Raw genomic sequence first — 15,876 nt, 5'->3', positions numbered from 1 at the left:
AGGCCTTTTCCCACATGATTTGGAACTTTCCTTCTAATATGATTAAGTCGGATATAGTTGATCAAACCCAATGGGAAAAAGACCAAAACAACCACAAAAACAGAAACAAACAACAAAAACAACAACAAAAATGTTAAGCAAAACAAACAAAAAAACAGTAAAGCAAAACAAAACAAACAGTTAAGCAAAACAACTTATACAATTATTGAGCATTCTAATGATAAGGAGCAATTAAAAGCAGCTGGTTGTTAATCTTAACTTTAGCCAAAAACAAACCCCGATTCGGTTACTTACCTAGGAATGGGTCTCAGGCTGAAGACTGCTCTCTACCATCCTAGAAGCAGGAAAAATCTCAAATTCATCTTCCCTGTTGGAAGAGTTCAGACTTCATAAAATAGTTACCTGCCTTCCATTGTCATGGAAGCAGGAAACCTGCCTTCCTTGTGTGAGAAGCAAGCAAAATTCCAAAAAAAAAAGGAGTTGTATGGCAATACAAACTTTAGATCTTGACCAAATTTTGGGAGATCAGGGATTCTCTGGAGGGGGGCACTTTCAGGCTTCAGCAAATTGTCCTAAAGGTCTGAGCCATAAAGATATCTCAAGCTGGTACCAAGCACCAATAGGAGATTTGGCAAAGGTCAGGGGCACATCCACTTAGAATCTCTTTGTGGTTACCAAAATGTGAACCCTGAATATCTGAGACAGGTTTCATTTAATTCAGAAAGTTTATTTTGTCAAAGTTGAGGACGTGTGCCCATGACACGGCCTCAGGAAGTCCTGACAACATGTGCCCAAGGTGGTTGGGGCACAGCTTGGTTTTATACACATTTTAGGGAGACATAAGACATCAATTGATATATGTAAGATGTACATTGGTTCCATCAAGAAAGGTGGGACAGCTCAAGTAGGGAGGGGGCTTTAGGTCACAGGTAGGTGAGAGACAAATGGTTGCACCCTTTTTGAGTTCTGATTAGCCTTTCCAAGGGTGTCAATCAGACATGCATTTATCTCAGTGAGGGGAGGGATGACTTTGAATAGAATGGGAGGCAGCTTTGCCCTAAGCAGTTCCCAGCTTGACTTTTCCCTTTAGCTTAGTAATTTTTGGGGCCCCAAGATTTGTTTTCCTTTGACATTTCCCCCCTTTTCTTTTCTAAAATTTTTGGAGAAAACATTTTACAAGAAAATTAGCCTTTGGTCTCAGGTTTTATCTGATCTTTCATGTCTGGGATGGTTTATTCCTATATAGGTAGGTCCCAAGTTATTAGGAAAGCTCATTTTTAGCAGGTTGAGAAGTCTCATGCTCTATGAAGAGAAAATAGGGGGAGGAAGGGAGAAAAACAATAGCAAACAAAAGAACAATCCTGGAAAATTGGTATAGGCCACATTACTCTGAAGTCCATACATCAGTAGGCAGGTATGAAAGTGGCTTATGTGTGTAAATAGGTTGCTGTTATTTTCTTCTGAAGTTTATTTAAGTTGTCTAAATTCAGTTAGCAGGGCTTTAAGAAAGCAAAGGTTAGTTTTTAGTGATTTCAAATTAGGAAAATTGTGGGGGAAAGGAAAAGAAAGAAGAAAAAGATTGAAAACATTATGTTTGGATACTTGCAGCCAGGAAAAATTAGAATTCAGTCTAAACTTAGAAAATAATAAAAATTGAAAAACCTTAGGCAAAACTAGAATCTAACATCAGGTGTACTATAGTTTTTAAAACATAATTTTACTCTCTCCAGTTTCCTATTTTTACTAAAGACAAATCATGGTAGGACTGATTTGCTTTATTATATTGGCCAGATTATTTGTATAAAGTACAGCAAGAATAATTATCTTTCACATAGGCTTTTTATATTGGCTTTGATGGAACTTTGTTCCATAAAAGGAGTCTCAGATAAGATTTTTTTAAAGCTGAGCCCAGCCATGGATTTGTACCATCAAATACCTATGAGTTGGATGAATTACTCTCCTCTTGAGGTGCCAAGGTATTAAAAGGTTGGGGCTCCTCAGCCTGCCAGAAAGTGACATTCTTTACTTACCACAGGTCAGGAACCCTGTTCAGGAACTGCGTAGACAAGGTATGAGGCCAGTTTTCCCAAAATGCTTTTATTGGCTTTCTAAGCCAACTTCGATTCCTTAAAGGAAAGCACACCATGCCAGTCAAAGCCTTGGTAAAATAACCAGTTTCTCCAATTGTGTCCTGTTACAAATGAAAACATATTCTTATTGAACTTATGCAAATAACTATATTGCCATAAGTTAAGAATATTCACAAATAGTTTCTGAATTCTGGAGAAATCAGGTGGAGAGAAATAAATATGCTCCAAATTTTGTTTATAGGAGTATACTTAATTGTTAAAAGCTGTCAATAGCTCAAAAAAAAAGTTTCCTTTACTCTGAAAAACAAAACAAAGGATCAGCAACATTTTAAGCAAAAAGTCAAAAAGATTACTCTGGTCTTCTGTTAGTTTAGTCTGTGCAGTTAATACCTATTCTGCTTGATATTCATAAACCTTTCATCTCTCCATGAGTCCTGAAAGTTTTACCACTATTCTGATGTCACAATCTCCAGAGTTATCAGACACCTTCATTCAACAGCACTTGTTAGAGTTTTACAGCTGATTATAAAACCACCTTCTAAAGAGGATCAAAACAATACAATAATTGTCCGTGGATGACAAAAACTTTTAGGGCAGCCATAGTCAAAGACACAATTGACAAAGAAATTTATTACCTCTGTGGCACACAATAATTTATTATAACAATTATAATTATTACTGAAAATGTACACTAAGTCATATCAGAATGATAGGAGTGTCTCATAATTTTGGAACACATACCAATAACATATTTATACAAATACAACCCAAAGAAAACCAAATACCATTTCAGATTTGATGATGCTTCCTATATAATTTTTATACCAAATACATCAAATATGTCAACTTTGGACTTTAGGAAGCCTAACATCTTAAAGCACTAATTAAGTCAGAAAAAGACAAAATTTATAATTTGATTTTGAGAAGTTTATCAAATATCAAAGGTTAAGACACTTGATATCACAAAATTGGATCACAGGTCATTGTAAAATAAGTCATTCACTTAAACAAAATGATAACTCAAGGATTTTAAAAAAAGGCAAAAACCTTCAGTCTTTGAGAGAAGAGACTTAGTTTTCCAAACAATAAGCCCTAATAAAAAAGCACAAAGCCAATTAAACTTGTTTTTCAAAATTTTATAAACAATCTATAAAATTGTAATCTTGACCATAAGATAGAACTTCAATAAGCCTTTTATAACCTTTCTAAGTTTTATTAAAGAGTCAGTTAATGCTTCAAGAAAACCTTGCTAATCTGATACAGGGGCCCATATGTTGGTCTTGCATTAGTGTGCCTTTGATGTTAATGGTTAATTTACTGAGGAATTGAACTTATTTCATCTCTCAGTATCAGCCTTGCAATCTCACATACCCACCCCTTCTGCAATAGTCCCTGGACCTTGAGGAGTTGAATAGGTTTAATTTCTGGCCCTGTGTCTCAGGAATGCAGTTTATTTTGATTGGCATTTTATAGTGGGCCTGGAGATAAGGCTTTAATTGCTTTCAGTTTTTAAGATTTAGCAGGACTTGGTGTCTGTTTTAGACCCAGGAGTCAAAGCCCTGTAACTCAATATCATGAGGACTTTAAAAGCACATAAAGAAAGATATACAGATGTAATAACCTTAATTAAAAAATAACTCTTTTAAATCTTAGTTTTATTTCTAAGCAAACCAAAACTTAATAATAATGGCATAGGAATAATTTTGATAAAATGTAAAATCTGTTAGGCCTGTTACCAAAAGGCAAAAGAAAAGACTTTCTGTAGTGCATAGAATATATTATGTTGGAAGAAATCATTTCCTTCAGACCTTTAAGAAAACATTGTTAGCATCAGGCCACAACAAACAGAACTTGAGGGGAAAAACCTTATATGAGCTGGGAATGAGTTGAAGGAGAGTGTCAGTATTTTGTGGCTTTTAAAAGGGGAGAGAAAACTGAAAATGGCAGGATGCAATAAAAGTTGAACTTTGGGTTAAAAAAATTAAAATCTCCTATAATTTATTAACAGTAAATCAGTCCCTTAAGAAAATTTTATTGTTCTAATCAATTTTTTAGTGTATTAGTGTTCTTTTACATCAAACCCAATCTCTAGAAAGACCATTATAATTTCCCTTTAATTATAGACAACTTGATCATATAAAAATTTTTTTAATAAATCATCTTATTGGATTTATACTCTATACATTTTTTAATACAGCCTCTTATTGGACTTACACAGACTATTCATGACATGCTTGGACTTTCTGGTTTGTCCTGAACATCCCTCTTTCATAAACAACCAGACCTTTTATTCTAAGACTAAATTTACTGTATAAGATTCCTTCTCATATAAAATGATTTCTCTTTAAGCTTTCTTACCAGAAAATACCTCTTTATTTCTATAACTTTCTTTACATCTGTCTTATTTCCTGGTTCTTTTTACCTTGTTTTATATATGACAGTTAAATAAGCTTTGAATTAGACAAAAATTGTTCACCTCTTTAAAAAGGACACTTTTTTTAGAAAGAATGTTTTCCTACAATATATTTTTATTGGAAAATATCCAAATAATGAAATATCTATTATTTAATTTAATATACCTTTAGATTCTAAATTATGACAAGTTTGTCTACAAGTATTTATCCCATTACATTTACCTCATTATCTTCTCAGCAAACTAAAAAAAAAACAAACTCCATTTCGTTTCTCATTTTCCTTCCCTTTCACCAGTTGTTGCTTCTTTATTCACTCCTTGTCAAATGATTTATTCCATCTACATTTGTAATATCCTTTATTTTCTCAATGCTTCCAAGTTTAAAAAAAAATCTTTACTTTTGTTTTTGTTTCTAAGTCTATGCTTCTCCTTAACTGTTGCTTTCAACTTTCTCAACACCTTTGCACTTTTCTATCAAGATGGCCAGTGATATTCACAAAACAATATTAAGTACAAATGCAGTGAACACAGTGACAAGTTGAGGGATGATGGTTGGATGAGGTGGCAGTGCCTGCCTGACTGTTTTCACAATATGTTGGTGAGGAACTGAGTTGACCCACTGGAACTAGAAAATAGCTTTGTTTATGTCTATGATCATTTATAGGGCTGATGTTTAAAAAGAGTTACCTTTATGTGATATAAATAGCTTACTTCCTCATGATTTGACTTGATATAGAGAAAGAATATTGAGAGTAGGAAAAAAACATGCACAAACTCCACTCAACAACAATTAACACAGATTTCTTTGACCAAATGCATGGGGATTTCTCCCTACCAATAAGAAAGCAATTGATTCTGTGGTGGACCCAGCTGGGTGTCTTCCAATTCAATTTCAACACTGTCTACCTAGAGATAGAGTCATATCCCACAGGATGAGGGTTTAGTCCCTGAGACTGCCCCTGACTTTAGATGCCAGTGACAAGCCCCAGGTTGTTTTACCAGTGCATCTGACTGACTGGCTGTAAATTGGGGATGCCACAACCTCCTCCTTGGGTACAATTAATTTGCTAGAGCAGTTCACAGAACTCAGGGAAACACATTTACTGTTTATCATACAGGATATTATGAAGGATGCAGATGAAGAGATGCATGCAGTGAGATATGGAGAAAGGGGTGTGGAACTTCCATGCCCTCATCAGGCACATCACCCTTCAGGAACTCCAGGTGTTCAGCTATACAGAAGCTATTCAAATCCTGTCAGTTTGGGTTTTTATGGAGGCTCCATTATGTAGGCATGATTGATTAAACCATTAGCCACTGGTGATCAACTTAACCTTCAGCCACCCTTTCCTCCCCAGAGTTTGGGAGATGCAGCTTAAAGTTCTAATCCTGTAATCCCGCTTTGGCCTTTTAAATGATCAGCCCCCATCCTGAATCTACCTAGGGGTCTCTAGCCACCAGCCAACTCACTAGCATACAAAAAGACATCATTTTGGAGTTTCTAAGGATTTTAAGACTTGTATGCCAGGAAACGGGGTCAAAGAGCAAATTTATATTTCATAATTTCACAAATATAAAGACTCTAGCTCCCAGAATAAGATTCAGCTAGCACGTTTCTTAATGGAAACTGGATGACAGTCAGTTAAAGGTTGTTGACAACCTGAAATGCTGATATTCTGTGCTGAGTAAAGAGAAACCCATATGTTTTAGACAAGCAGGTGGCACAGTTAATACTCTGTAAAGAAAATTGAGAATCTTTGACTTGTGTTTACACAGAATTCCATTCTGTGAAAATGGTTCATAGCACAAAGCCAAAGTTTTTCTCAGAAAATAATTTTGAATCTTACTCACAGAAATACTGGAAGTGTATGCCATGAATCATGAAAGAGACAATTAGGATCTGGAAAAATTTCAGGACAGATGCTACTGTCCAGTCCTGTATCTAGTAGGCAGTGCAGCTGGGATGAGTCCATGGAGCTCACTCCAGGATCTTACCCTCTGAAATATGTCACTTCCCTGATCATCTTAATGTTTGCTGATTCAGTTCCCTGTCTTAAAAAATCTGTATAATTCAGAAATGTATAAGGCTGTTTGTGTATCTTTTTTCTCTTCCTTTAATTTGCTTTGCCTTTCACAAACTTCTCCCCATCTTTCACAGACATAATCTCAGATCTAGGTGTCATTACAACAAGAAAGAAAAAGTGTTTCTGAATGGAGTTCTTATATCTATTATATAATGTCTGGCCTCCCCAGTGCTATTCAGGAGCACCATGGGCCATGATTGGATAAAGGCATGCCTGCTGCATCCCATCCTGCTGTCTAAACACGTATATTCGAGAAGTGGCTCAATTATAAGTCACTGCCTGCAGTTTGGAGCATCTGCTACTTGCGCACATGTCTAAAATCCCAATGGAGTATAGTGGTTCATGTGGTGACTGGTACTTCTGATCTGGACCGTATTTTCAGCTGTTCTTATGATGACTGCCCAACTACTGCCTCTCTCTTGAGTGGATGGGCCTGCCCACCCCTATGCTCCTGCTCAAGCCTCCAGAATTGAATTCATTGCATCTCTCCAAACATGTGTTTTAAACTTCAGACCACTGAAACACACTCTCCAGATGTGATAGATACCCACTTCCCTGTTTTTCTGTGATGCCATTAACAGACGAACAGAATTTTATTCATAAAGATATGAATTCATGTATAACAGAAATATTTTCTTGGGTGGGTTTTCTCATATCTAAGCATGGTGTTAAATGATTATGAGGGGAATCAAAATTGAAGAGTCTAATAGAGGGATACCTTGCTGTGGATAGGACAGAGATAAGAGTGAGAGAGGGTGGGCTTGACGGGGCTGGTTAGAGAAAATGTTAGAAATATGTCCAGGAGAGAAACAGGCATCCACTGGAAGATTTTATGAAGTTTCTGCTGTGCAGTGGCCCCACACCCTCCATTGCAACTTCTAGTCAAATTCAAATGTTTTGCTGTGCTTTTGGAGTTGGATTTATTCTTGAGGATCTGTAAGGGAGGGCAGATTCTTCTCCTTTTCACTCAGAGTAAGTGCCGCATGCACCCAACCCTGTGTGAGCCTCTTCCCCAACACACCAGTCCATCCCATGCTCACTTTATTCTAGATTTGCTGGTTTCCTTGATGGCCTTTCAGCATACCAGGCATGCTCCTCTTTAAGGCCTCTGCACTTGTTGTTTGCTCTACCTGGAATGCTTTTGAAGGACAGCAGATTATGTCCCCCAAAACATACCACTACCACACGGGGGTGACTTCAAGCTAAAGACACTTGAAGAACAGCAGATGCAAGAAGGATGTTCTTATCTTCCCTTTTTCTTCCTGAAGGCAGGAGATTAAAAACTCCCAGGTGAAAGCTGCCCTCCATATGCTAGGAAGAAAGACACATTCTTTGATGGGGAGTCATAGACAAGAGAATTCTGTACAAGCAGACTGTTAAAATAAATCTTGTCTTCCTTTAGCCTTGCCATGGTTTAGTTACTTTTCCACAATTGGGTCTCTTTATTCAGCCTTATACAAAATCAAGTAGGTTCTTTTTGTTGGTTGGTTCTGAAACAGGGTCTCACTTTGTTGCCCAGGCTGGAGGGCAGTAGTGTGATCATGGCTTACTGCAACCTTGAACTCCTGGGCTCAAGCAAGCCTCCAAACAGTTTCCCAAGTAGCTGGAACCACAGGCATGCACCGCCACATCAGGCTAATTAAATTTTTTTTTTTTTTGTAGAAACAGGGTTTCACTATGTTGCCCAGGCTGGTCTCAAACTCCTGGGCTCAAGCCATCTTCCCGCCTTGGCCTCCTAAAGTGCTGGGATTACGGTTGTGAACCACAGTGCCTGGCCTGCATGTAGGTTTTGCCATGTCTTTGAGTCCTATTTTTCTTATGAGGGCTCCCATATCCTGTAAAACTTACATTAAATAAATTTTAAAACTTTTCTCCTGTTAATCTATCATGAATCAATTTAATTCTCAGACCCAGCCAGGACCCTACGAGGAGACAGAGAGTTTTGACTCCACTATTCTCTTCTTTCAGATATTCACATGGCTTTCTTCTTCACCTCCTTCAGGTCTTTACTCAAATATCACCTGGTGAGGACTGACTTAGCCACCCTGTTAAAAACTGCATCTTTCCCAATTCACCCAAGTGAATTATTTATTTTGTTTTTCTGATTTCTCCATTAGAATTAGGAGGCAAGATGTCCCCCCTACCTCTGCCCCTGGTTTATTCACTGCCTTATCCTCAGCGCCTAGAACAGCACTAGGCACATAGAAGTTGCTCAGCAAATGTTTGTTGATTGACTGAATGAGTGCGGTCTGAATGGGTCCAGTCACTTCCAGCTACTAAAATAACAAATAAGTGGTTCTCAAAAGATAATACTAGAATCTTTCTAGCTGTATAGATCAGTAAGCCTGAGTAGGAAGACTGAAAATAAGTATTCATTGAAATCCTTCCTGGAAACATTGATATTCTTTAATCCAAATAATTTTGTGTACTTGTTCAATAAATTATAAAACAAATATGTTTTAGAAAAAACAGATCCTCCTTAAAATATTTGTATTTCAAAAGTTCCTTCTTTCAATTTTCTCTGCCCTTACTAGAGAAACACAAATTACACATGGCACTAATCTGCCTTTCTTTGGAACACATTTCCTTTATCATGTAGTCATTTCAAATGTGAAAAATAAAATACTGCTAAATACAAGATTACTTGCTGGCTTAAGTAGTGGATAAGAGTTGTTTTTCTCTGTGTTTGTAGTTCTGGCAAATTATCCAGAAGATTAATCTTTGAAAAGACTTTTTATTATATCTGTAGAAAACATTATTTTGAAGCAATAATCTAATGAAAGTACTTCTCCTTCATACAATTTAAGAGATTTTGATAGAAAAATAAGATGAATACAAATCTCTACTCTATATGGAGTGTGTATTTTGGCCTATTAGGTCAATGATGTAAGCTACTGCAGGGAACCAATACAGTTGCCCCAATACCTGGGGCAAAGGTATTGTCTTTGCCCCAGAGGCAGTATTATCACCACTTGCTTCCATTCCCCCTCCATGAGCAAGACCCTGCTGCTTGATTCTCAAAACACAATATTAGAATCTTTCTAGCTACATAGACCAGTAGGTACAAACAGGGAGACTGAAAATAAACATTCACTGAAATTCTTCAGAGCAGCTTCTGCCACTTCTTGTTCTAGATCATATAGAAAATATGTCTGGGCCATCAGCCAACAGTGACCCTTTAAAAAAGAAATACCTGCTTCAAAATTGATTATTTCAGACAGATTTCTTTAAGTCAGGGGAAAAAATTAGCATATGCTGGCCCAAACTCTACTTTCATGTGAAATCTGCCACTTAGTTTTTAGAATAAGAAACTCCTCTGATTTCTGTCTAGGCTACTAGGTTCTTCACTTAAAGAAAAGCCCCCTTTTGTTAGATGCTTAACTTTTCAGCTTCTATTCTTTATATGGTGAACATACAACTTATTATTCAAAAAGGGACATGTTTGAGAATAGAAGGGGTAACTATTAAAAATTGTGGCCAGAAAAAATTTATAAACTGATACTGTGTGAAGCAAACAAAGTTGTATTGTCTCTAACTATTAAGAAGGAGAATGAAATTACTTACTGAGGCTATACAATGTGCTAAGTGATTTATATCTATTACCTCAATTTCGAAACCATCCTCTAATATTGAGGTTTGGGAACACTTTCAGTCATGAATCAGGCTCTGTGACATTAACCCAAGGAGTCAACATATTGTAGTCTAAAAGGAATTTTAGGAACTCAGCTCAGGACACTTTACAATAAGGACTATTGATTTAGCTGTCTGGAGGAAATGCATTAGATACACATTTTGGCTGAAAGCCAGATGTTAAAATCAATAATTGACAAGTCAGATATCACTAGGATAGGAAGAACTTTGGGGAGACAAGATTAAATTTGAAACCTTACCAAACATTTTCAAAGTCAACATTTAGATGTTTGACAATACAGTGAAGGAAAAATAATTTCTCAGCACCATCCACTGGTGGATTATTCCTGTAGCCTCTGTGCTGCGTGTCTGCAGTCCTACAGACATGCCTACTTTAACCAGACTAACATCTAGCACACAGTGGCAGGAAATGGGATTCACTACTCAGCAAATACCCCAAATCCTGGATCTTCTACTACTGAAAATGTTTGCCAGTCTAAAGCAATTATTTTGACAAGTGTTTGTTTCTCAGTCTCGAAACAGACAACACAGAAGAAAACTATAAGGAATTGACTTCTTAAATTTGAATTTTGATTGTGGAAGCAAAATGCACATTGCAATTCTCTGCTTTCTCTAACACTGTCTTTTTTCTTCCTATTTGTTATTTATTCATTCATTCAGATTTATTTATTTATTTTAATTATGGCTTTTAGATTCAGAGGGTACATGTGCAGGTTTGGATATATTGTGCGATGCTGAGGTTTGGGGTACAAATGATTCAATTATTCAGGTAGTGAGCATAGTACCCAATAGGTCGTTTTTCAGTTCTTTTCTCCCCTTCTGTCTCCCGCTTCTAGTACTCCCCAATGTGTATTGTTCTCATCTTTATGTCCCTGTGTACCCAGTGTTTAGCTTCCACTTATAAGTGAGAACATGCAGTATTTGGTTTTCTGTTTATCCATTAACTCACCTGGGATAATGGCCTCCAGCTGCATCCATGTTGCAAAGGACATGATTTCCTTCTTTTTTTATGGCTGCATAATATTCCATCCATATATGTGCCACATTTTGTTTATCCAATCCACTGTTGATGAGCATCTAGGTTTTCAATAAATATTTATTAAGCACCTTTATAATGTCTCAGTCAGCATTTCAGGAAATGGGGATACAACAGTGAACAGAAGATAGAAGTCTCTGCCTTCATGGAGTTTATATTCTGGGCCTTAGGGATATAGACAATAAATAAGACTATAAATTAAATATATAGCATATAAATAGTTTTAAGTGCTAGAGAGAAGAATAAAGCAGGGAAGAGGGATATGAGGAATTCTCTATTGTGATTGGATCAAAGATGATTTCTCATGATATTATTTTTGGAGTATTTATTCCTCATGGAACTTTTTGAGGCAGATTTAACATTTAACTTTCAGTTCTTCATAACAAGATGTGAAGAGTTCCAATTTAGGATTTTTTTTTTCCTTGAAAATCTCGTTGTCTAAATGGAATTAAATAACGAAAATTAAATATAGTTCTTCAAGGTTATTTTGTCTAATGTTTTGAGTGTCAGTATGTAAAATAATTCTATGAAGACCTGACTTATTTAATCTCAACTCTGTTATTCTGCTTTATATTATTTAAAATTTTATAAATATTCGTTGGCAGAATAATTATGTGGTATTTTTCCTAAGGTTATATTCCAGACATGCTCTGACTTAATATTTCCTTTAACTGCCAATTTACTCTCCTAGGTAGTAAATAATTCCTCATAATTTTTTCGTACATAAAACTAACAGCTTTCATAATAAATTTATTATTGCAGCATTTTCTTCTTGTAATATTAAATATTCACTTACACTTCACCTGACTGATAGAATTTCAACACAGAAAGCACGTAAAGAGATTGTCACTGTTTACCCCCTATATTGCGTATAAGAATTTTAGATTGCATATTCGGTTACGAACAGTAAACTCTGATGACACTCCCTGTTTGTGCTGCTCCCATTGATACCCTGATTAGATATGAAGGGGACATGCAAGATCAAATGATCATTTGTCACATGCATGTTCAGGGATGCCAGCACTGGCATTGATTTGGATGTTTGTATATCTGACTATTTAACCTTCCAAAAGCTAAGTCTAAATAGCTACAGTGTAACAGTAGATTTTGACCAGATACTGAAACTGAGGTAAATTCTTGCCCACCCCTCCTCTCTCAAATTCAGTCATCTCTTGGAAGGGGCACAAAAGTATCAGTCATTGGAGTGGCAACCTCCCAACCTTCTTCCTGCCTGGTGACCAAAGTGTTGAACATGGCATCTGAAAGGGTCATAACAAGGTTCACTCTGATCCCAGGCATTATTAATCGAGTGGTTGGATTTTCACCCTTATTTGCCTGTTAAGTTTCCTCAGTATCTGGCTTCCTAGTCGGTAGGTACAGTCAACAGATGAGGGCTTCTTGGCTTAACTGATCTTATGAATTCCATTAGGAGGGATAAGAACCTGAGTGATGTTCTAGCAAGTGGCTCCCAGGCTTCGTAAGTATTTACCTTTATGCTGCAGTTATAGCATCATTAGCTACGACTATTGCTGAAGCTTGAATTCAAATAAAAAGCAATTAGATGTAATTCCAGTACTCAACTCACACGCAACTGAAACTTAATGATCTGGCAATTTGATCATGAATATGAAAAAGGAATTCCTTTAGCTTTTTTGATCCTCTGATTTTATTGTCTGCCACAAAAGAAAAGCAAATAATACACAGCATCAGTGCAAAGCATGAAAAAGGGGATAGGAGCCAAATTCGCTAAAATTTCTAAAAGCTGGTCTATAGCTCTGCTCCAGAATTACCTGAAGGTTGGATGGACATGAAGTCCATTATTTAATCTGACAATTTCCTAGACATTAAAAACAACAGGCTGCAAATCTCAGATCAGGAAACACTTCCTGGAACCCTGGGTATGACTTAATGTCCTCCTTTTTCCAAATAACCACAGACGTCTGTGCACATCTCTGTTGTGACTTTGGTCACATCTCCCTGCATACACAGGAAGTCACTTGCTTGTTGGTTGCCCCTTTTCTTGATTATGTTTTCAGAAGGAAGATCTGGTTTTAAATTCAATTTTATATCCCAAGAACCTAGCACAATTTTAGGTAAGAACTCAGTAAAAATCACTACTACTACTTCTAATATGACTACTACTGTTAGTGCTGCAGCTGGTAGTACTACAGTACCAGTACTATTCCCGTTTTTGCTGCTGCTGCCATATCCAGTGTAGCTGGTGAGCTAATGAGGACCCCACTCAGGTACATGGGATATGCATACACATTTCCACATTGTGGTTTCTTTTTAGCCACCCTCCAGAGATGGTCATGGCAGAGGGAAGATGTGGAGGCATTCTGGATGAAGGGAAAAGTTTAAGAGTTTATGATAGAAAAACCACTCATATTGCAAATAGTGGTATGATCGCTGTGAATTTGCTATACCTCTTGGATTTAAAAATATTTCTACACATGCGAAACTTTGTATTTTCTATGGCGTATTTGTTTTCCCCCACTAAAGGTATGAGTGCCCTAGCATGGTGATGCTGTAGGAGGAGCTGTGAATTTGATTCAACATAATCTAATACATATTTTATCAATAATTAAGAAATCATTTGCTAACCTAATGAACTTAAACAAGTCTCTGGGTCTCAGCGTCAGTTCCACTTTCCATAGATTCAGAATAATGTAACCTGTCTGCTTAGGCTATTTTGAGGATGCAAAGAGGAAACAAATACGAAAGCGATTTGCAAGTTGCCAGGTACTAGGCAACGTAAGGTGTTATATGGCTGTGACAAATTTTCCTTCTGAACCTCCTGTAGCACTTTGTACGGAATGGCACGTTCAGCTTGGCTGGAGGCCAGAGCCATGGTCTTGTTGGAAATAAGTACCTGATAGGAGGTACAAAGACCTGGAAGCAAAGCCCTGCCCCACCGTTTCACTAGTTATGTGACCCGAGATAAATTACTTGAGAAAAGAATATTAAAGTCATCCAGCTCATGGGTTACTGTGAGAATTAAGTAGAAAAATACCTATGAAGGCACCTGGTGTACTGCAGGCAGTTGGCCAGTGTTTACGCAGCATTTTTTTTTAGGGCAGAGAAAGATACAAATGAATCAAAATGGTTCTGAGCAGGTAGCCCGCAAAGAGGAGAAAGCTTGGACTCTGCGGACCTGGCTTCCTGTTCTGCCCTGTGTGGCCGAAGCAAGTCCTGCAACCGCTCTAAGCCTGTTTTCTCAGATGAGAATTGGGAGGAATAATGATGATAATAATAATAACCATACCCTTAATTATCTCTTAGGGTTGCTCTGAGAACTAAAAAATATAAGATATCAGCAGACATGGGATAGGAACTAAAAATTTAGCCTATCCTCCCCCAAAATTTAGCATCATGCTAGTGTTAATTCTCCTTATTTTTAAAGATAGTCTTAAACCATGTCCGGGTGTTTTCTGTTGACTCAATAAGCGCCTAGGATGCGCTTTTGACAAAATGTTTGCAGTCCAGTATAAAACTTTACCTTAGCCAGGCGTGGTGGCACATGCCTGTTATCCCAGCCATTTGAGAGGCTGAGGCAGGAGGATTGCTTGAGCCCAGGAGTTTGAGGTTGCAGTGACTGCATTCCAGCCTGGGCAATAGAGTGAGACCCTTTTCAAAAAACAAGGACAACAACAACAACAAACAACAAAGAAAACCTTTACCATCTCTGGAAGCCACCTTTTGGGTGGCAAAACACCAATAAAAATGAATGGGGGTGGAGAAGAAGAGGAAAGAGAAGCAGCTGATGAGAAACAGAGGGCTAGGGTAGGAGCAAGAAGAGACACTGGGTCTAGCAACTTTGATAAGGTGAAAGCTTTCTTCCCGAGCTCTTCTCCCCTTGTCTGACTTGAGCCCTTCTCTTCTGTCCTTCTTTCCATTGAAACCTTCATGAAGGCAAAGCCAACGAAGATCTCAGAGAGTGCAAGGGGAGGCACAGTGTGGCTGGAAGAGCACCTCCCCCGCAGGCTGAGGAAGCCTGCCCACACCGCGGGGCTCCTGCAGCTGCAGCCTTACTGACTAGGCTGATTGCTGGCAACAATGAGGCTGGGGCGGTGTAACAATAAGAAGGAGAACACCTACCATGTATTGAACTTTCACTGTGCGCTCTACAAGTACGTTTTCAGTGAACTCTCCACGGAAGTCTCATAGGGCAGTTCTGCAGCCACTTCTCTTTGCCCAGTCATGGATTTAGTAAGCTGCAGAGGCAGGACTTGAAGTCAGGTCTCCCACTCCACCGTCCCCTTTCAGCTAAAGATGTCTGAGCAAGCATTTCTGCGTGAGGTCATTCAGAAGTGGTTTATGCCAGCAATTTGTTTTATTCATCTTCCTAGAGGAGGAAGTGGTGAATAAGCTCTTTTACTCATGAGTAAGTGGAATTTATTTCTGACAGATTGTTAATTGGAGGGTCGTAATAAGATTTCCTCACAGAACAAACATGGCTTAGACTTGAGGGGCTAGCTGGGGAGTAGCCTGCAAGCCAGCCCAGAAGGGTGAGGTTACCCCAGTGATGCTGGTGCTTCAGACACTGAGGGAGCTGGGAGAAACTTCTGTCAAAGTCACAGAGCTCATCACTGTGTCAAACAC

General features: G+C 37.9%; 1 protein-coding gene across 2 annotated transcripts in view; it reads left to right on the top strand.

Annotated features, from left to right (window-relative positions):
• The window catches only part of ST8SIA1 (ST8 alpha-N-acetyl-neuraminide alpha-2,8-sialyltransferase 1), a 139,291-nt gene that overhangs the window by 31,338 nt on the left and 92,077 nt on the right, over window positions 1–15,876 (top strand). The gene's annotated exons all lie outside the window — the stretch shown is intronic.

This window comes from Pongo pygmaeus, chromosome 10, assembly GCF_028885625.2.
Source record: "Pongo pygmaeus isolate AG05252 chromosome 10, NHGRI_mPonPyg2-v2.0_pri, whole genome shotgun sequence".
NCBI classification, from domain to species: domain Eukaryota; kingdom Metazoa; phylum Chordata; class Mammalia; order Primates; family Hominidae; genus Pongo; species Pongo pygmaeus.
This window is presented reverse-complemented; position numbering and strand designations above follow the sequence as displayed.